Source organism: Spermophilus citellus (genome assembly GCF_964194105.1).
Source record: "Spermophilus citellus genome assembly, chromosome: 3".
NCBI classification, from domain to species: domain Eukaryota; kingdom Metazoa; phylum Chordata; class Mammalia; order Rodentia; family Sciuridae; genus Spermophilus; species Spermophilus citellus.
Window position 1 is genome coordinate 55,096,133 of NC_138184.1, and position 20,873 is coordinate 55,117,005.

General features: G+C 43.1%; 1 protein-coding gene across 3 annotated transcripts in view; it reads left to right on the forward strand.

Annotated features, from left to right (window-relative positions):
- PTPRG (protein tyrosine phosphatase receptor type G) overlaps positions 1-20,873 on the forward strand; it is a 715,161-nt gene that overhangs the window by 128,180 nt on the left and 566,108 nt on the right. The window lies entirely within an intron of this gene.

Consider the following 20,873-nt stretch of genomic DNA (forward strand, 5'->3'; position numbering starts at 1 on the left):
AGTGATTTTTGAGAGGAAATTTACCCATTTCCACAGACAGTAAAATTATGTATGCATTTTGATTCAGCGATGCTGTTTCTGGAAATTCATCCTGTGGACAAACCTACAGGTCGGTACCAAGGCTGAGGTTCAGAGAAGGCCATTGTGGCAGCTATTGGAAAAGCATGAGACTGGAAACAACCTAAATATCTGTGATTTTTTTTTTAATTGACCATACTTGTGTAATGGGGCATGAGGCAGGCATTTATAGGAAAAAGAGGCATTTCCATGTATTGATCTAGAATGTTTTTCAATCTGCATAATGAGTTAAAAAAACAAGCCAGAAGTCGACTTGGTGTGGTATTCGGTTTGTTTCAGTTTATGGGAGACAGGAACATATTTGTGTGTGCATTCTTTTTCTCTCTATGCCTCATCCTCATTGGAAGGATTTGGAAAACTGTTACTAAAGGTGGCTTCTGGGGAGAGGATCTACATTTTTTTTTTATTACTACACTTTTTATTTATAGTCTTTTGAATTCTGGTTTTTTTTTTTTGTTGTTGTTGTTGTTAACAGAAATTCTCATCTCTTCAAAATTTAGAAATTACTACATTGACTCGAGATTCTCTGATGTAGTAAAAGCATTGAAATGTGCCAACAGGTTATCCTGAAAGGCCCTGATACATTGGATTGTTTCTGTATCTCACTTTTCTTTTTCTGAAAACAATTCCCTTTAACTGGAAGATCTCTCTGTTCCTTTGCCCCCTGGGAAATCCATTACCTTGCAGGGTCCCACTTCATACCCCCTTGTATTTTAGGCATTTATATGAGATTTTTACAATTTTTTTTTTCTTTTTGTGGTGCTGGGGATGGAACCCAGGGCCTCACACATGTTTGGCAATTTGATTTCTCAGTTACTGAATATTCAAGAGATGTTTTATTATTTTTTTAAAATGTTTAAAATATTTATCTATCTATTTATTTATTTTTGCATTACAATTCTTAATACACCACTTATGATAATTTACCATATAAGGTATGTTGACCCCAAATTATCAAGAGGTGTTTTAAAAATCAAACATTTCTATTGAAATGATGCATTTTATAGCTAGTGTGATTTGTTCCAGTTTGTGGTGGGGTATCTCAGAAGGGACTTTCTTGTTGATTGAATCTTAATTTTCCTGTTTTTGTCATGTAAGCAATGATTATAATAAGGATGCTATTGATTATATGATGTGCAGAGTCATTTTGGAGATTTAAAAACACTGCTATATTAAATATATATTGATTTTAATAAATACACCCCACGTTCAAAATGTTAGAAAGAATGAGAGGAATGATCATGGGTTAGCAAGGGGGATGGAATGAGACAGGGATTTAAGGAAATGTTTTAAGCACATTTTATGGTGCAGTCAATATGGGGTTGGGCTGATTGGAATACAGCTGCATTAATTTTTTTTTTTTTTTTTTAGCGGCCCGGGCCAGGTGTACCAGGGATTTAACTCAGGAGCACTCGACCACTGAACCACATACCCTCCCCCCCCCCCCCCCCATTTTGTATTTGATTCAGAGACAGGGTCTCACTGAGTTGCTTAGTGCCTTGATTTTGCTGAGGCTGGCTTTGAACTTGAAATCCTCCTGCCTCAGCCTCCCTAGCTGCTGGTATTACAGGCATGTGCCCGATTAGCTACATGTTCTTAAAAAAGAAGACTTTTAAGATGTTGCCAGGAGAATATAATATGGGTTTCTTCTATGTATCAAAGTGTCCCTAAATTCCCTCTAATGCTTATGTGGTCCTGCTTTTTATTTTTGTTTTTTTGTAAACCTTCATAAATTGACATCTTAAGTACATATGCATTAAAAAGAAAATTCTAACCTCAGGCTCATTTCTAAGGTGAGCCCGTGCTCAGCTTTATAAGGCTTCCTCAGTGATGGGCTCCAGGAACATCCTCTGCTCTGTGTCCACACTGGCCAGATACCTTGGGGAGCAGGTAGCTGATGATGCTAGCAACCACCCGTCCAGTGGAAATGACTGGACTCCTGTGCTGTCGTCAGTGGGGAGGTTCCTTTCCTGGATTTGGGCAGTATAAATCGGAGTGCAAGAAGGCTTTAGGAAAAGTTAGCCATGTTTCCTTTTCATACTTGAACTGGCTCCTGGTTGATCTTGGAGTGCGTCTTGCGTTTGCATGGTGTGGCCTTCTCCACTGGGACAGCCTTGGGACCTGAGAGCACCTCAACTTTGTGAGCTTTAATTTCTCTTTTTCTTTTTTTCTGTATGTAGTGAAGATGAAGACAGGGTCTCCCTCTTGGAGTTATTAGGAAGATTGATTTTGTCGGGATTCAGAATACACTATTCAGAAATCTGGTACCTTGGCATTTGAGAGAACAGCAGCAGCAGGAAGGTCCCTCTCAGCCTTTGTCGTGTGCTTGTCTGGACTTCCCTTTACTCTGAGGGAAGGCACATTCTTACCACCAAAGACACCGAGAGACTCTGAGAAGGATCTGAGCAGACAGGCTGTGCTTTCTCCCCGTTCTGCATGGCTTGTTGGATCACCTCTGTTTGTCCTCCAGCCTGTTTCCTGTGATTGTCACTCCCCGTCAAACCTAGGCATACAGTGTAGGCGTTGACCTGCATCCTAGGGTCGTCAGGGCTCCTTGTCTTTTATGTTTTATGGTGCTTCATCCATGGACCTAGGATAAGAAAAAAAAAATATTTCTTTCACTTGCTATTGGGTCTGTGTAAACCGCCTGTGGCACACAGTGCCTGGCTCATGGAAGATGGCTAATTAGGGTGGCTTATCACCACCACTACCACCTTCATTATCATTTCTTTTTTTCTGGGCTTACTGGGAATTGAACTCAGGGACACTTGACCACTGAGCCTCATCCCCAGCCCTTTTTAAAATTGTATTTAGAGACAGGGTCTCACTGAATTGCTTAGTGCCTCACTTTTAATGAGGCTGGCTTTGAACTCATGATCCTCCTGCCTCAGTCTCCCAGGCTACTGGAATTATAGGTATGCATCCCTGCATCTGGCCATTATAAATTCTAAAAAGAGCCACAGAGTCAATATTTAAGGCTTTGCAAGTAATAACTATAGCTATGCCCTTGTAGCCAAAAAAAAAAAAAAGGACAACATGTTAACCCATAGGCGTGACTGTGTTCCAATACAACTTTATTTAAACATACACATTGTATTTGACCCATTAATTGTATATGAAACAAATGTAGTTGTGTGCCAGTACATCCTGTTTTACAAAATCAGACAGGTTAGATTTGGCCTGTGGGACTGATTCTTAGACCTTTTAATTCCACATTTTCTCCACACTGTTACAAATTATTGTGGAGGGGGCTGGGGCAATAGCTCAGTGGCAGAGCGCTTGCCTAGCATGTGTGAGGCACTGGGTTCCATCCTCAGCACCACATAAATATATAAATAAGGGTATAAGAAGTACAATAATATTTTAAAAAATTATTATGGATGGCTTTGTTGGGAAGTTGAGGCAGGAGTATCACTAGGTTGAGGCTAGCCTGGACAACCTAGGAAGACCCTGTCTCAAAAAAAAAAAAAAAAAAAAGAATAAATAAAACATGGGCTTGGATGTAGTTCTGAATTAGATGGCCTGCCTAGCGTGCATGAAGGCCTTGGGTTTGACCTCCAGGGTCACTCTAAATATATCAATATGTACCCCTACCCCCAAGAGCTTTTGTTTACATGTATTCTATCCATTGATCTTTATCATTTTAAAAATCAAAACCAGAAACTTAAAATTTATTAACTCATTTAAATTAACAATATGAACACCATAGCATGTTAATATAAATGATCCTTTTTAAAAAATTTTTATTCTTTTTAGTTATACATGACAGTAAAATGTATTTTGACATATAACATGCATTCATGGAGTCTAATTTCCCATTCTTGTGGTTGGACATGATATGGTCGTGTGTTCATATATGAACATTGGAAAGTTCTGTCCCATTTATTCCACTGTCTTTCCTATTCCCACTGCCCCTCCCTTTCCTTCATTCCCCTTTGTCTAATCCAGTGAATTCCTATTCTTCCCTTCTACCTTAAGTTAACATCTACATATCAGAAAGAACATAAGGCCTTTGGTTTTGGGGATTGGCTTATTGAACTTAGCATGATATTTTCCAACTCCTTCCATTTTCCAGAAAATGCCATAATTTCTTTCTTCTTTATGGCTGAGTAATATTTCATTGTGTTTATATAACGTATTTTCTTTATCCATTTATCTGTTGAAGGGAATCTAGGTTGGTTCCATAGTTTAGCTATTTTAAATTGAGCTCCTATAAACATTATTGTGGCTGTGTCACTAGTATGCTGATTTTAAGTCCTTTGACTATAGACTGAGGAGTGAGATAACTGAGTCAAATGGTGGTTCCATTTCAAGTTTTTCTGAGGAATCTCCATACTGCTTTCCAAGAGTGGTTGCACCAATTTGCAGTCCTATCAGCAAAGAATGAATGTGCCTTGTTCCCCATGCCAACACTTATGTTGCTTGTATCTTGATAATTGCCGTTCTGACTGGAGTGAGATGAAATCTGAGTATAGGGCTGGGGTTGTAGGTCAGTGCTAGAGCACTTGCCCAGCATGTGTGAGGCCCTGGGTTCAGTCCTCAGCATCGAATAAAGATAAATAAATAAAATAAAGGTATTGTGTCCAACTAAAAAAAAAATACAAAACTCAGTGTAGTTTTAAATTGCATTTCCCTAATTGCTAGAGATGTTGAACACATTTTTTCATACATTTGCTAACCAAATATATTTCTTCTGTGAAGGGCCTGTTCAGTTCATTGGCCCTAAATGGCACATTTTTGTGAAAAGGATTTATTTGCCAAAACAAAACACGTGAGGGGAAAGAGTTCCTTGACTTTACAGTTTTTGCACATCTCAACAGGAGATGGCTCGATTCTCATAACTGCTTTTGCATCCAGTCCCTTGTGATGTTCCAAGTCATGTCATCTCTGGAAAAGACCCCTGTACCTACCTCCCCCACGTGTCTTGGGTTTCCGGACCACAATCCGAGCATCTCTGTTCTGTAGACATGATTAATGGAAATGAAGTGAGCCCTTACTTGGTAAATACCAGCTGCTTCTACCTGCCATTTCAAAATTCCTTTGTCATCTTTTTTTTTCTGAGCTGGGAGGGAACCCTGCAGTGTGTTCCCTTGTCTGGTCCCCCCCCACCCCCCTTCCTGCAGAGGGCATCTGTAGTCCTGTGGTAGGAGTTGATGAGAGCAGGAATGCTTTATTTTCTGAAATGACTGTCACCTTCACTTCCCTTGTCTGACTCTGCATCACAATAGAGTTTCACTGGGGCCCAGAAACAAAAGCCAGGAGATAGTCTGAATTCAGAGGCCTGTGATGACAGAGAAACCCCCAAAGAGCGATTTGCATAAAGCAGAAACACTGGAAGAGCTCCCAGAAAAAATCAGGTTAAGTACAAAAGACTCTCAACCTCCAAGTGGTGGCTTTTGAAATAACTTTTCAGGATTTTCAAGAATAAATGTTTCACATGGTAGTGTTGAGGGCCCTTGAACCATCCAGGGCAAAGATGTCTAAAATCTGGCTTCTATCTCTGTGGGCCGCTCAGAAGGCATCCTTATGTCACAAGCAGGTGGCTGTGAGACCTGGGGTGTTCTCATAGCGCCTCTGTCTAGACCCCAGGCATTTCCCCAGGCTGGTGTAAACTTGACTTTTCAACCAAGAAATAAGTTGGACTGGGCCTGGCTGAGATCCTGCTGTGAGATCCTCATGGAAACCTACATATGTGAGATTTTTTTTTTTTCCCTACAGAAAGGCAAAAATTATTTCATCCTATTTTCTTAGATATTTGTGAGTAAACAGATTGGGGGATAAAGTGGCAGATCAGTTGAGGTGGTTGAACCCTGAGATTTCTCCTAGAAGTCCTGGCTAGATGGGAATGATTGTTCAAAGTCACTCAGCACAGCGCTAAAAGCTTGTACCTAATTGCCTTTTCTTTGTATTTAGCTTAACTTTAAAAGAAATTTATAACTAAATTGGGCTCAATGAATTCCCTGGTTGACTACTTTTATTACCCATTATAACTTATTTCTATATTTCTGTTTAATTTACCTCATAGAGCCCTGTTCCTTCAGTGAGGATGTGGGGATGTATTTGGAAGATGGTGAAGTGTACTTGATGTATTTGGAGGTTGAATTCTAGGGCCTCTGGAAGGAAGGAAGGAAGGGAGGAAGGAAATTTGGACCTGCAACAGTGGCCCATTTTATGCTTTGAATTTAGCCCCTGCTGCTCTGCCACTGTGACTTACTTTTAAAAGGGCATATTTCTATTCCTCTCTCCCTCCTCCTTCCTACTCTTTCCCCAACCCTAATCTCACACCCACCACTGGATGGAAGTAATTCAGACTTTGGGGAGGACACCAGAAGATCTCAGCAATGGCTATTCCCAAATTAACAAGCACATTACAACTCCTGACCGAGAACATGGGGATCCTCACCTTTGAATCACCACTTTAAAAGTCCCCCTGTTCCTGCTGACGGACAGAGTCACAGCCTCTAGAGGGACCAGAGTCCCCAGTGCTTCTCCTGGGCTAGCAAAGCAATAAAACTTCTTTTTCCTTTTTCTCAATCTGAGTCCTCTTTGTTGGATTGGCATCGGGGACAAGGACTGAGCTTTTAGTAACAGATGCAAGTTTATAGTTCCGGTCGGGAGGCTGAGGCAGGAGGATCACTCGTTTAAGCCCAGCCTCAGCAACTTAAGGATACTCTGTGCATGGAACAGCAGAACCCCTCAGACTGCTGAGAAACAAATGTGCGCTCCTATCATTCGAGCCACAGCTGTAAGCTCTGCCTCCATCCAGGTCAGAAGGCCCTGACATAGAAGGAACCCCAGCCGTTAGCCCCCAAGTGAAGACAGGCCGGTGGGGCGCGCTCCTGGTGTCCTGGGCCCACGTGCACAGGGAGATTCCACAGTCCCCAGCCCTGCTCGTTGGCCCCTGTGTTTGGGTGCCTGCTGGCTGCACATTTCTCCCTGTGTGTTCCCTGTGCCCTCCCCATCGGATCTGGGCTCTTTCCTCTGGTGATTAATCAGGTGGCACGCTGGGCTCTCGATTCCCTGGGGACCCTGTTTCCTCCTGGTCTTGTCAGAACATGCAGAACATCCCTGCCACATTTCTTGCCTTTGTCCCCACTGAGGTCCCCAGGACTCCTCTGGATCCCAGGGGATGGAAGACCCCGGGAGGCTGCTGGGCTGCTGGGCCTGTTTCATTTTCAGGTCTCTAGAAGGTCCGAGTTGGAGGAGGCCCAGGTCACATTTTCTGATTTCTGTTGCATCTTTAATTTTATGTTGTTATGATACTTATTATTATTATTATTATTTTTATTTTGCACAAAGTGGTGTGGTGAGCAAAGCCTACATGCAGGGGCTAATTTCCACCTTGGCAATATATGAACAAAGACAAGTAAAGAAATATAGAAGTATTATTATTGTCGTAGTTGGGCGTGGTGGTGCATGCACGTAATCCCAGGGACTCAGGAGGCTGAGGAAGGAGAACTGCAAGTTCAAGGCCAGCCTTGGCTGCTTAACAAGATGCTCAGCAACTTAGTGAGACTTTTGTCTCAAAATTAAATTAAAAAAAAAAAGGGGTGTTGAAGGGGCAGGGGATCTTGTACAGGGGTAGTGTACTTCTGGCTTGAATTCTTAGTACCCCAAGCAAACAAGAATTATTATAATGATAATCATGATAGAAAAAAATAGCAGCCTGCATGCTGTCAAGAGATAAAATTATAACAAATTTAGTTATGAATTGAATTAACTTTTGTTCATGCATGAACGGGGGCCGCCTCCTTTCTTTGGAATAGAATCCCAGCTCCCACTGGGCAGTGGCAGAACGGTGAGTTTTGCAAGTAGAAACAAGAAAACAGAAGAATAGGGAGGAAAAAGCTACTTGTTTAACATCAGGTTACATTTTTGGGAGTGTTCCAGCAGAGGGGACTTTCTTATCACAGGGACTGGGGTACACTGGAATCTCCTGTTTTCAGGAAGAATTGGCCTGTTTGGGGGTTCAGTTTGATGAGGTGCTGCTTAGCCTGAATGACTCTATCTTGGTTTGTTCTGGTCTGTTTGGGTATAATGGAAAAACTCAGACTTCCCATAATCTACTCCCAAACCTTGTTTTATATTTGTCCACAGGTGGATGTGGTGGCACATGCCTGCAATCCCAGTTGCCGGGGAGTCTGAGGCAGGAAGATCACAAGTTCAAAGGCAGCCTCAGCAACTTAGTGAGACCCTGTCTGTAAAGCAAATACAATAAAGGCTGGGGACTCAGTGACTAAGTGCCCCTGAGTTCAGTCGCCGATGTATTAAAAAAAAATTTAACCACAGGTTGATAGGATTAAAAACTAGTTACTGTCTTCATTTTAGAAATGTTGAGGCTTAAGAAGTGAAGTACCTGGCCTTGAGTCTTTCAACTGTTAAGTGATAGAGTCTGCTGGGCTTGGTGGTGCAGGCCTATAATCCCAGCAGCTCGGGAGGTTGAGGCAGGAGGATCGTGAGTTCAAAGCCAGCCTCGGCAAAAGTGAGGTGCTAACCAACTCAGTGAGACCCTGTCTCTAAGTAAAATAGAATATAGGGCTGAGGATGGGACTCAGTGGTTCAATGTCCCTGCGGTCAATTCATGGTAGCTCTTCCCTGCCAAAAAAAGTAGCTGTCACATGTTTTTTTTTTTTTTTTAAACAATTAAACTTCTCTGGTAATTGAGTTAAAATGTACATATCTTTATCTATCTATAGTAAAGTGCACACATCTGAAACTTGTGACTGGAGACACTTATGTAGGTGACCATTAACACTGCTATCATCCTAGCCACCTGGGTCAATGCTCCTTATCACCCCCTCCCCCTTCGCACACCAGGGAACCACTATTGTGATCTCACTCATCATAGATAATACTGCCCATAGAACCTCAAGTAAGGGCAGCCTGCAGCATTTTCTCTCTTGTCCTTATGTCCCCAATGTAACATTGATGCGAATCACTCACTGGGGCTGTGGCTCAACGGTGGAGCGCTGGCCCAGCATGTGTGAGGCACTGGGTTCCATCCTCGGCACCACATGAAAATAAATAAATAAAATAAAGGTATTGTGTCCAGCTACAACTAAAAAATATTTTGTTTTACAAGAGTTACTCATAATGTGGTGTGGGGTATTTACTCTTGAGTTGTCGGATTGTGTGAATACATAGCCATTCACCCATTTCCTGTTGTTAAGCCTCTGAGGTCTTTCTAGTTTTAGACTTTATTTTTATTTTGCTACTGGGGATTGAACCCAGCGGTGTTTAACCATGGAGCCACATCCCCAGCCCTTTTTTATATTTTATATAGAGACAGCGTCTTGCTAAGTTGCTGAGGCTGACTTTGAACTCTTCATCCTCCTGCCTCAGCCTCCGGAGCCACTGGGATTACAGGCATGCGCCACTGCACTCAGCTAGTTTTAGGCTTTTAGGAATAAAGCCGAAGAGTGTTCTTGTCAATCGGGTCTGTGCATGTTTGTGTGTGGTTCCCTTGGGTGTGTCCTGTAGGGAATTGCTAGGTAGAAACAAAACTTTACTTGAGCCTTGATTCTGCGTCCCCAAAGGTTTGGTACTTTATCACTATACCCTCAGTTGCCGCCTGTTATTTAAAAATCTGAACTTCAGCCAGAGATGTTTTGGATAGTGTGTGAAAGGGTGCATAGATCTGAACTTTGAGGTGTTTCTTAGCTACTTGTCCCTGCCCCACCCATCATATAGGATTGTTGGTGCTTTGAGTGAGGGAGTGCCATTTCTTTCTACTATTTGACACTTTGTGCCACATAATTGTGGTGGAGGGCTGTCCTGTGCTTGTAGGGCATTTAGCAGCATCCTTGACCTCTCTCAATTCCTCCAGTATGGCCATGAAAAATGTCTCTAGACATGGCCAAGTGTCCCAAGCAGGGGACAGAATTGTACCCCACTTCCCCCTCCCTTTTGAGAACCATTGGTCTTAGGTTCAATTAGCTTCTACATGCTATAGCCCACACTGACTGTTACCTTCAAGAAAATGTCCTTTGAGCTGGTCGAGTCTCCCAGTGACTCTGGAGGCTGAGGCAGGAGGGTGGCGAAGTTGAGGGTAGCACCCTCAGCACCTCAGCAAGTCCCTGTTTAAAAATAAATAAATAAAAATAAAAAAGGGCTGGGTACATGGCTTCGTGTAAAGCATGTCTGGTTCAATATCCGCCCCCCCCCACCCCCCCAGTTCTTTAAATAAGCTCGAATTCCCTGCCTGGTTGTCCCATTGATGGGGGGGAAACCCCAGGTAGCACAGTTTGTTTGTTCCCATTGGGCCTCTTGTTGAATTATGGATGTGCTTTCGCAGTGGTCATTCAGGTAAGGTAGGTACCCACCTCCTTCCTGTCGCTTCTGCATGGCCCTTGCCCCTGACCTCTGTGACGTGACAGTGCTGCCCCCTGCCCATTTGCAGTTCTGTTTCCCTGGCTTCCTGTGAACAGGCTCTGCTTTTGTGGTCCTTTCTCCAAGCAGACCCATGACGTCATGTTCAAGCCTGGCAGCTCTGCCCCGAGAGCACTCCCGCTGCTGGAGGTGTGGGCGCAGGGGCCTGGCCCTGGTGGCCCCTGGGCGAGGGTGTTTTTTTTTTTTCTTTTGTGTACCAGGGATTGAATCCAGAGGTGCTTAACCACTGAGCCACATTCCCACCTCCTTTGTATTTTATTTAGAGACAGGGTCTCACTGAGTTGCTTAGGGCCTGACTAAGTGGCTGAGGCTGGCTTTGAACTCACAATCCTCCTGCCTCAGCCTCCCGAGCGGCTGTGATTACTGGTGTGGCCACTTCATCCTTGGCTTTTAACCTTTCCCTAAGTAGCTAGCATGACTGCAGCCACCTATCTAAACCTCTCAGTCTGCATCTTGTTTCCTATTGCTGGCATGTGTCTCAAGGGACAATTATGTTTTCCCCATCCCCAACCTCATCATCCCTATCCCCAGGCCAGAGAGGGGCTGAGGATTGAAATGTGGGGCATGTGATCCCTGCCAACGCAGACAAGACTAATTGCTTGCGATCTGTCGACACTTTGAAATGCCTTGCCTTTCACACTTAAGGAGAGCTTTTGGAATTGGGGGATACCTATTGTTAAAATATCCTATTTAAAAAAATATCTTGGGAGAATGCTGTATCTGGGAGAGGTCCCGATGATTAAGTGCCCAATATGAGCTGTGTCTGCAGTTTAAACCAAGGCTCTGACCTATTTTTCTTACTAATCATTGGAAAACATATAGCGATAGAGCATGTATAGCTAGGATATAGCGTAATTTGGTGCTTGGAGAATGACAGTGAAAATTACATCCCCTCGGTTTCTTTGCATTTTATCTTATATGCCAGTATATTAATAGTTTTGTTGGATTTTTAAATTAAATAAAGTGATGTATGAATACAATGATGTTTGAAAATTTGAAAAAAATAGAGAAACACACTAGAATCCTTCTGATTCCAGAACTCTCTCAGAGAAAATTGTTGTGAATTGTGGGCATTTACCTATGGGGAAATAACTAATTTTTATGTTACACAAATAGTATGTTCATATTGTTAGTAAATTTTTTTTCCTACCTAATATCTCCTGGAAATCTGTGCAAGTTATTGTGTATAGTGGATAGTAGTTGCATCATAGTTCACTGCTACATAGTATTCCATAGCTACATAGTGTTCCATAGTTTATAGAGCACATGATTGCAGTGGCATCATTCCAGTTCAAGTTCAATAGTCTTAAGACTCAAGTAGAGCTGAGTTTTCAATATCAGTCTGAAGGCAGGGGCCAGGAAGGCTCATAATATGAAGGTGATCAGGCAGGAGGAATTACCTGTTAGGAGAGGATTACCTGTTAGGAGAGGATTAGCCTTTCTGTTCTATCCAATCCTTTAACTGGTTAGATGAGGCCCACCTACACTACAGGTGCTCTGCTTTATTCAGCCCACAGATTTCAAATATTAGCCTCTTTTTATGTGGTGCTGAGGGTCGAACCCAGTGCTTCACACGTGTTAAGTCAAGCGCTCTACCAGTGAGCTAAAACCTCTACCCCGCCCCCCCTTGGATTTTTGAAGAATGTTCTGGAAACTTCTTATTCTTCATGTTTCCACTTCAAACTGTCTTGGAAGGGACTTTCCCTAAGAACAGAAAGCCAATCGAATAATTAAAAAAAATATATCCAAGTCACGTGGCGTGGCAGGTTTGGATTCTGTCCCAGGGAAGTCAACGTTAGTTATAAGGGCAGCCGGCCCTAGGTAGGTTATTCCGGAACTGTGCCTTTCTAGGTCTGGCACTTTCCATGCACCAGGTCCATCCTGGTGCTCAGTCCTTCCCATGGACTTGCTGATCCAGAGCTATTTCTGTCCCATTTTGCAGCTGAGGTTCCTGAGGTAGTTGCTGCTCATGCACAGCATGTAGAAGGGAAGGTGGGTCAGACCCAAAACAACTCTTGGCTCGGTGTCAATCAGGTAGCCACCTCCTGCCTGGTAGAGCCCTTAGCTGGGAATGGCTTTGGCTTCTTTGGGTGATTATGTTTTTTTCTTGTTGTGGTGCTGGGGATTGAACCCAGGGCCTTGTGCATGTGAGGCAAGCACTCTACCAACTGAGCTAGATCCCCAGCCCAGGGTGATTGTGTTTTAAATGGTTCCATAAATACCTGCAAATCTGGCCCTCAAAGTGAGAGATGTGTACCATCTAACTGTTTGCCAAAAAAAATTCCTGCAGTCCCTCCTGTTGACTGGTGTCCCTTCTCCACTACCCACGACTGAAATCTTTTGGGTCAGATGAGAAGTCATTGAAGCTGTTGCCCAGTGCACCTTCAGCACAGGTTAGAACACCCAGAAGGCTTTGTTCAAGTACAGAGGGGCAGGTCCAGCCCTGAGGTCTGGGTGGGGCCTGAGAATTGTCATTTCTCAGTGGAGGTAGGGGGCGCTGTTCCCCCAGGCCACAGGCTCCAGGATTGACCTTGGAGGAGGACCTGGGAGATACCGTATTTACCAAGGAGCTGCCAGCTCTCCCTCCAGTTTGGGGGGACTGGGAGTGGCCCCTTCCAATTTGAGCTGTAGAGTAGGGTACATGCATTAATCATAGAAGGCTCTTTTTTTGACACCAACAAATTCTACAATATGAAAATGGAGGACTTAACTACTTCAGCTTTTCCTTCTTAAATATTTTTAGTCACTGGAGTGGTTTAATACATATTTAAGCCTTTTTCGTATTTAAATGATGCTCATTGGTGTCAATGATGATACTTTGTCAGCTGTAGGTAACACTTAGGTGCCAAGCTAGACTCCCTGTTGAATCTTTTGCACTGAATACAACAATCCTAATAGACTAGATTTTAGCACCTCCATTTTTGTTGTTGTTGTTGTTGTTTTGTTTTGTTTTGTTTTTTTGGTGGGGCCAGGGGCAGTGCTAGGGTTTGAACCCAGAGACACTTAACCACTGAGTCACATCCCCAGCTCTTTTTTTGTATTTTATTTTGAGATAGGGTTTCACTGAGTTGCTTAGGGCCTCTCAGTAAGTTGCTGAGGCTGACTTTGAATTTGCAATCCTCCTGCTTCAGCCTCCTAAACTACACTAGGATGATAGGTGTGCACCACCATGCCTGGCACTACCACCATTTTAAAAAGTAAACTGGAGCTTAGTGAGATGGAGAAAGGAGTGTCTGTCAGAGTTACTTGTTTATGGACCTTGTTTATGCTAGAACTTTCCCTTCCCTCCCTTAACATCCTGCCTCAATATTCCTCCCCAGCTACCACGTGGATTTATGTTAAGTGCATCCTGTTTGTCTCTTTAAAATTACAAAAGATTCATTCTGAGGGGGAAAACATGGCTCCTACAGGTACAATATTATCAATGCCATTATTTTCCTAGACAAAGCCTGTACTCTTGAGTTTCACTGTCTTTGTTTTTCTTAAATTCGAGTTTTGTTCAGTTTTTACGTGGAGAAAATGTACCAGACATGCAAATATTTTGTCACAGTTGCTTAAGAGGTTTTTGTTTTAAGAAATAGAAAGCACTAGAGATTTACTAAGTTCCTAAATATCTACACACCCCTTCCTTCTCTAGCCCAGCGTGATCTCTCATTTTATTTATTGTGGCCAGACTACAGGAGCATGTGTGGAAGATCCTGAGTGGTGGCTTTGGCGTGTGATGTCATTGTTAAATGTGTTCACAGATGATGGAGAGAGTCCTTTGTGAGAAGTGATGGGAATAGACCCCTGGCTCTCTCTGCATTGCAATGGAATTTTTAGGCAGCACATTAACCTCATGCCAACACCTAGAACACTCTCAGGCACCCCTGCCCTGCTGATTTGATGGGATTTGATTTGATTCAGATGGGATTTTTTGGTTTGTTTGTTTGTTTTTGGTCCCAGGGATTGAACCCAGGGCTGCTTAACCACTGAGCCCCATCCCCAGCCCATTTTGTATTTTATTTAGAGACAGGGTCTCGCTAACTTGCTTAGGGCCTCGCTATTTAGCCGAGGCTGGCTTTGAACTCAGGATCCTCCTACCTCAGCCTATAGAGCCACTGGGATTATAGGCCTGTGCCACTGTGCCCGGCAGGATTTTGTGGTTGTTTGGTTGTTTTGTTTGGATTTTCCAGTGTCTGTCTGATTCCTACAGTGCATGTCTTTAGGGGTCAGAGCTTTAAGTTCTTGTCAGAGAGTTTGACCAGAATCTTGGAAGCAATACAAATTTTTAAATCCCGAGAGGCATACAGTAGAGAATGAGAGCGAGATGGACATGCCCCTTTTCCCCAAAGAAGTGGTATTAAGGTCATTCCAGTTTTCATCCTTTGCCCTCCATTTACTATCATAGGATTTTTCCAGAAGTGACCAATGCATGCAGTCCGAAGGAGGCCCAGGTTTTCTGTGTGGGCCTTGGGGTTTGGCGATGGTTAATGCCATCCTTGTGTGTGGCCGGCCCAGGTGTCCTGATTTTTTGGTTCATAAAAGGTGGTCACCTTATCTATTACCCAGCAATGAGGCATCCACGCTCTTATGAAATGGCCTGCAAAAACTCGGTGCCCATTTGTTATTAGACATGGTGCTAATTGCACGGGTGATTTAAATGTTAAAAAGGCATTAAAGCATTTGTTGTAATAATTAACAAAGGGATCGTAGGTCACAAATGAATGATAATGCCATATTTTTAAAATATAGCGTTACATTTCGGCATAAAGTAGTCTAGTTATGAAACATTAATATCCAAATGAGAGGTTTGAACTGAATGATCTCTAAAATCCACTCTGGCTTTTCAATGTACGAGCTCTACAGCTGTGAGAGAAGTCAACTGTGCCCCACTTCTGCACACCTCAAGGAGAACCCACGTCTGACCTGTTTTTCATCATACCGCTGCATTAACTGAACCTCGGGCCCTGGTCTAGAGGCTGCTTATTGTCTTCATTTTTATATTTCAATAATAAAAATGTCTTTGTTTTTGAGGTGAGCACAGAGTTACCTGGAATAAAGACCAGACTTCAGCCTTTCTTGGAGTTAGCTATGATTTAAGCTCTGGTTGGTGGGATATAAGTGGAAATGACATGGAACTTTCCAGGAATTTTCCTAAAATGGGATAGGAGCGTATCCTTTTTTGCTGCTTCTTATCTTGCTCCATTAGAATGTGGACTTGGTGACTGGATCTTAGGCAGCCATTTGGGATCATGAGGTTGGTACTGGGTGCACAGTCATAAAAAGGAAATAGTTTGGAGAGGACTGTAATATTCTGTTATACAGAAAGACTTGGGGGGGTTGTATACGAGGGGTTGAACTTTGACCCAGGCTCTGTTTTCCCAAGTTGTGTAATTGGGCGGGAGTTATTTCCATTTATTTATTTATTTATTTATTTATTTATTTATTTATTTATTTATTTATTTATCTATCTTTCTGTCTATCTATCTATCTACCTATTTATTTATTTGATAAATGAATCATGTGTTTGGTAAACCATGTACCTGCAGGGCTCTGGAGACCTTTTCCTAACTTTTTTAAGAATCTTGATGCTGTGGAATGACCTACCATCCCAAACATCCTACTTCTACACTACGTTATTGGTAGAGAAAAACAGCAAGAAGGATCTTGTTTTGTCTTATATCGATTCTTTTTTGTCATTTTCTGTTATCCATACCTGGAGCCCAATCCTGACCAATATATCACTCTTTATGTTTGCAAAGGGTCGCTTTGGATTGATTTGTTTGTAAATAATAGGAAGCAAATATGGGTTGTTGAAGGCAGTGTAAGTTCTTGTCTTCAGGAGCTCGGGGATTAGAGAGGCAGACTGGAGAGTCCCTGTTGGTCACAGGGAAGAGACAAAGAAATGGCACATCCCCAGGAGCCAGGCTGGGAAGGGTGCTTGGTACTTGGAGTAGTGAAACTCAGAGTGGAGTGGGTCTGTCCACTATGGGCCTCTTCCTGCAGGTCAGCAGTCCCCAGCTCTGTCTAAGGAACCCGTTCTGACTCAGCAGGACTCAGTGATCCCAGGAGGTCATTGTCCACTCCCTGTAGCCTGGATCCTGTGTCTTATCCCTGACTGCTGGGCTGGGCAGCAGAAGACCCTGCCCCTTGCCTCCTGCTTCTGTAGTAAGGTGGCTTGCCTCTGGCTCAGCTGTCTCAGTGCCTGCAGTGGAGGGAACACATTTTCCCCCAAAAAAAAGAAAAAAAAAAGGAGCTGCAGATGGGGGTGGGGGGATGCCTGCCAAGCAGCCCAGAAGGAGAAACAAGGAAAGAAAGAAAATAAGTTGATAAAGATGATATATGTGATCACACCCCTGCAGCTCTAGAGTCAGAAGTGGAAAACCAGTTTCCAACACCCCCTCCCACCCCGATTTCTTTTTCTTTTTTGGTCCTTAATTCTCTACCATCAAGAGGGCAGTGCTGGGCCAGGGCTGGGGCTCAGCAGTAGAGCGCTCATCTAGCACCTGTGAGGCGCTGGGTTTGGTCCTCAGCACCACTTTAAAAATAAACATGTATATATATAAAGGTATTGTGTCTACCTACAACTAAAAAGAAAAAGAGAGGCGAGTGCTAACTCTGTCAACCCAGATCTGTTAGTCTGCAGTTCCATCAGCAGATCCTCATCGACTGTCCCCTTTGTATAGGGTGCCCTGGAAGATAGAGAGGGGCACTGTGACAGACTGGATGGGGTGGGCTCTCCCTGTCCAGTGTGTCTGGTGTCCTGTCTTGCAGAGACCCCTGGAAGCTGCCAGAGTGGCTCTGACCCCTCTGTCCACCTGCTCCTTCCCGCTCCCCTTCCCTTCTAACCTTTTGGGGAATGGTTGACTTGTTTTTGCCCCCAGAGTCTCCAGGATCAGGTCTCAACTCCGAGATTCTAGTATCCTCCCCAACCCTGCAGAAGTACGGCTCTTGCCTCTGAAGTGCCATTGCGCGGTAATTTTATGGCTGTTCTTCATGAATAATTTACCCGTGGAGTCCTGATACCTTTGTGTAACAGTGGATCCCGTTGTTTATCAAGGATGTATCTCCAACTGCAAGAGCGAGATCAATTTCTTATTACGAAGCAAAACACACAGATGAAAGATCACCTGCCCTCTGGGAAAAACAGGCTGTTTTATAAGCATTGTGGATGATGATTATTTAAGTCTTAAGGCTATAGATATAGGAATAAATTACAATCCTGTGTCATAAAGAAAAGGGCATATTTGCTACTCTTTTTATATGTGTTCTTATGATCTGCTTGTGTTGTTGGGGGATGATGGGCCCTGTGTTCCCAGGGTCTCGAGCCCAGTGACAGATCTGTACTCCACATGTTGTAAAAATACTTGCCTTTCCCCCACCCCCATGAAAATGGTGTATCTCTCCATTCATTTAAAAAAAGAAAAAAAATATATAATATGCATATATAATATATTTAATATATTTATATTATATATATTTATTTGTTGATACACCTTTATTTCTTTTTGAATTTTTTTTTAGTTATACATGAACACAATATCTTTATTTTGTTAATTTATTTTTATGTGGTGCTGAGGATCGAACCCAGAATCTCACACATGAGAGGCAAGCGCTCTACCACTGAGCCACAACTCCAGCTCCTCTCCATTCATTTTTTTAAAAATTACACATAATTACAGGGTTCGTTTTGACATACTCATAAATGCACATAACATCACTGGCTCCATTTCAGTGCCCCGTACTGCCCATGTCCTTCCCCTCCTCCTTCTCCCAGCCCCCTTCCTCTAGTCTATGGATCTTTCTTCTGTTAATTTAGTTTTAAAAATCGGTGCATTGTAGTTATCCATAAAAGTGTAATTTACTGTGATATATTCCAATATGCCTGTAGCGTAATTTGGGCAATCTCATTCTGCAGTGCCTCCCTTTTAATAATCACCTGAATTTTTAAAATAAAAATTTCCAGAAACATTGGCTTCATAAACTGATGACTTGTCTATTTTGCCTTAAGATTTTCTAGCTCTTTCTGGAAAAGGTACATTGATACTCCTGTCCAATGTTTTTTTTTTTTTTTTTTTTTTTTTTTTTTTTTTTTAATACCAGGGATTGAAACCAGGGGTGCTTAACCCCTGAGCCACATCCTCAGCCCTTTTTAATTTTCATTTAGAGACAGGGTCTCGCTGAGTTGTGAGGTTGGTTTTGAACTCACAATCCTCCTCCCTCAGCCTCCCAAGCTGCTGTTATCACAGGTGTGTGCCTCCATGCTCAGCTTCTTGTCCAATTTTTATAATCAGATTGTCCCTTGACTTGTGATGGGGCGACAGCCCAGTAAGCACATCGTAGGTTGAATATCTTGTCCATTGACAATCTTCCCTAACCTGGCTCCCATCCTCCCTGGGCCAGTCAGCATACTGTAGAAGATAGAGTTTTCAGCTCCTGAACTGCCTGGCTGAAGGGGAGCTGTGGCTTCCTGCAGCTGCACAGCATCTTGGGAGAGATTTACCACTCTGGGGAAAAGATCACAATTCATATGCAAAAGTGTGGTTTCCACTGAATGCATGTCACTTTCACACCATTGTAAGGTTGAAAAATCTTGTCAAACCATCTTAACTTGGGGACCATCTGTATAGATTTCTTGGAATCACATGCTGCAAAATTTGTGCCTCTTAAGCCTAGAAGCCCATAATGTCTGTTTTTCTGTGCCTTTTGCAATTAATCTCTGAATGCCCAAAGGAAAGGAGGCTAGTAATCATAATGGTAAAGGTTATAAATTTTTGAGTTCTTCCTTTAGACAGTATCTAATCCTGACCACTACCCTGCGAGGGCCATACGGTTATTATTCCCGTTCTACAGATGACGAAACCAGAGCCCATATAAGTTCTCAGGGCCAAAGGCAACGACAGATTTGGAACTTGAGAGATCTCTGTCTCTTGGAAACCCATATCACTCCTCTGTTTCTCCATTCCTAGTAGATTGATGTCCACTGCACATTTTTACTTGAAGGAGAAATTGCAGATGTAACAGCAAGGACCAAATTATGTTTTTTGTGGGGGCGGAGGGGGATGTGGCATACTAGGGATTGAACTTGGGGGCACTTAACCACTGAGCCCCACCCCCAGCCCTATTTTGTATTTTATTTTGAGACAGGGTCTCACTGAGTTGCTTAGAGCCTCACCATTGCTGAGGCTGGCTTTGAACTCACAATCCTCCTGCCTCAGCCTCCCACATTGCTGGAATTACAGGTTACCTGGCCAAATTACATTTATTGTAGGGACAAGTTGAGCATCCTTACAATACAGGCTGATCCATGTGCTCAAACAGTTTCAGGTTTCAGAGCTTTTTTGATTCTGGACTTTTGGATTAGGTGTATGCTCAACTGCTCAAGTCTGAAAATATTCTCCCCCCCCCCCCCAATCTGGAAACGCCCCAGAACCTGAAATACTCTGGGCCTCAAGCCTTGCAGTGAAGGGATACTCAACCTGCAACAGAATGTGTTAAACTCCTGTTTGACCCAGAGGATCTCCAACTTCCTTCTCTTTCGATTGGCCTGTTCATGTCAGGGAAGAACGTGTTAGAAAAATTCTTTCCATAGTCTTTCTTGCTATTTGCCTTGGCCAGCTATAATGGGTCACAGAAATTAGTTGGAAAGTGCCAAGAGGACTCGTCCTGTAGTCTGGAGAAGGAAGGCATGGATCTGCATGTTGTGAATGTATTTTTACTTTAGTGGGTTAAAAGAGTAAGAATGGTATGATGGTGTTTTGATATTGAGCTTTAAAATCTGAGAATTTTTTTTTGGGGGGGCGGTGCAGGAGTCCTGGGAATTGAACCCAGGGATGCTGTCTGTACCCCAGAGCTACCTCCCAGTCCTTTTTGATTTTGAGACATATCCCTGCCCTGGAAAAAGATCACAATTCAGATGCAAAGTGTGGTTTCTACTGAATGCATATCACGTTAACACCATGGTAAAGTTGAAATCTTGAAGCCAGTCTCTGCTACATGGTCACTCTCTGCCTCAGCCTCCCCAGTTGCTGGGATTCCAGAGGAGCACCACTTCACCTGCTAGGGGACTGTTTTATAATGGTTACTGGAGGTGAACACAAAGCGTGGAGAGTAGAATTTTTGCCTCTATTTCCATTGCTTTGAAACAAACTCAGGAATTCAGTGGGTCTCCATGAGCAGCCTGTATACCTTGCTTGCTATTGAGGTTCAGTAGCTCTTCTTAGGGGTTTAGAAACTGGGGCCTCTGGAAAGCAGAGGAATTTGAAGGGGCCCAGAGACTGAGGACAGGTGGGTAAGCTTGCCAAGTGGAGCCTCTGTGCCCAGGTTTTGATAACCTCTTGGCCTGGGGCTCTTTTTCCTGGAGTCAGTTTTCCATTAGGTAATACAAGCTTGAAATTCAATGCTGTTGACTTTGAATAGTCCTT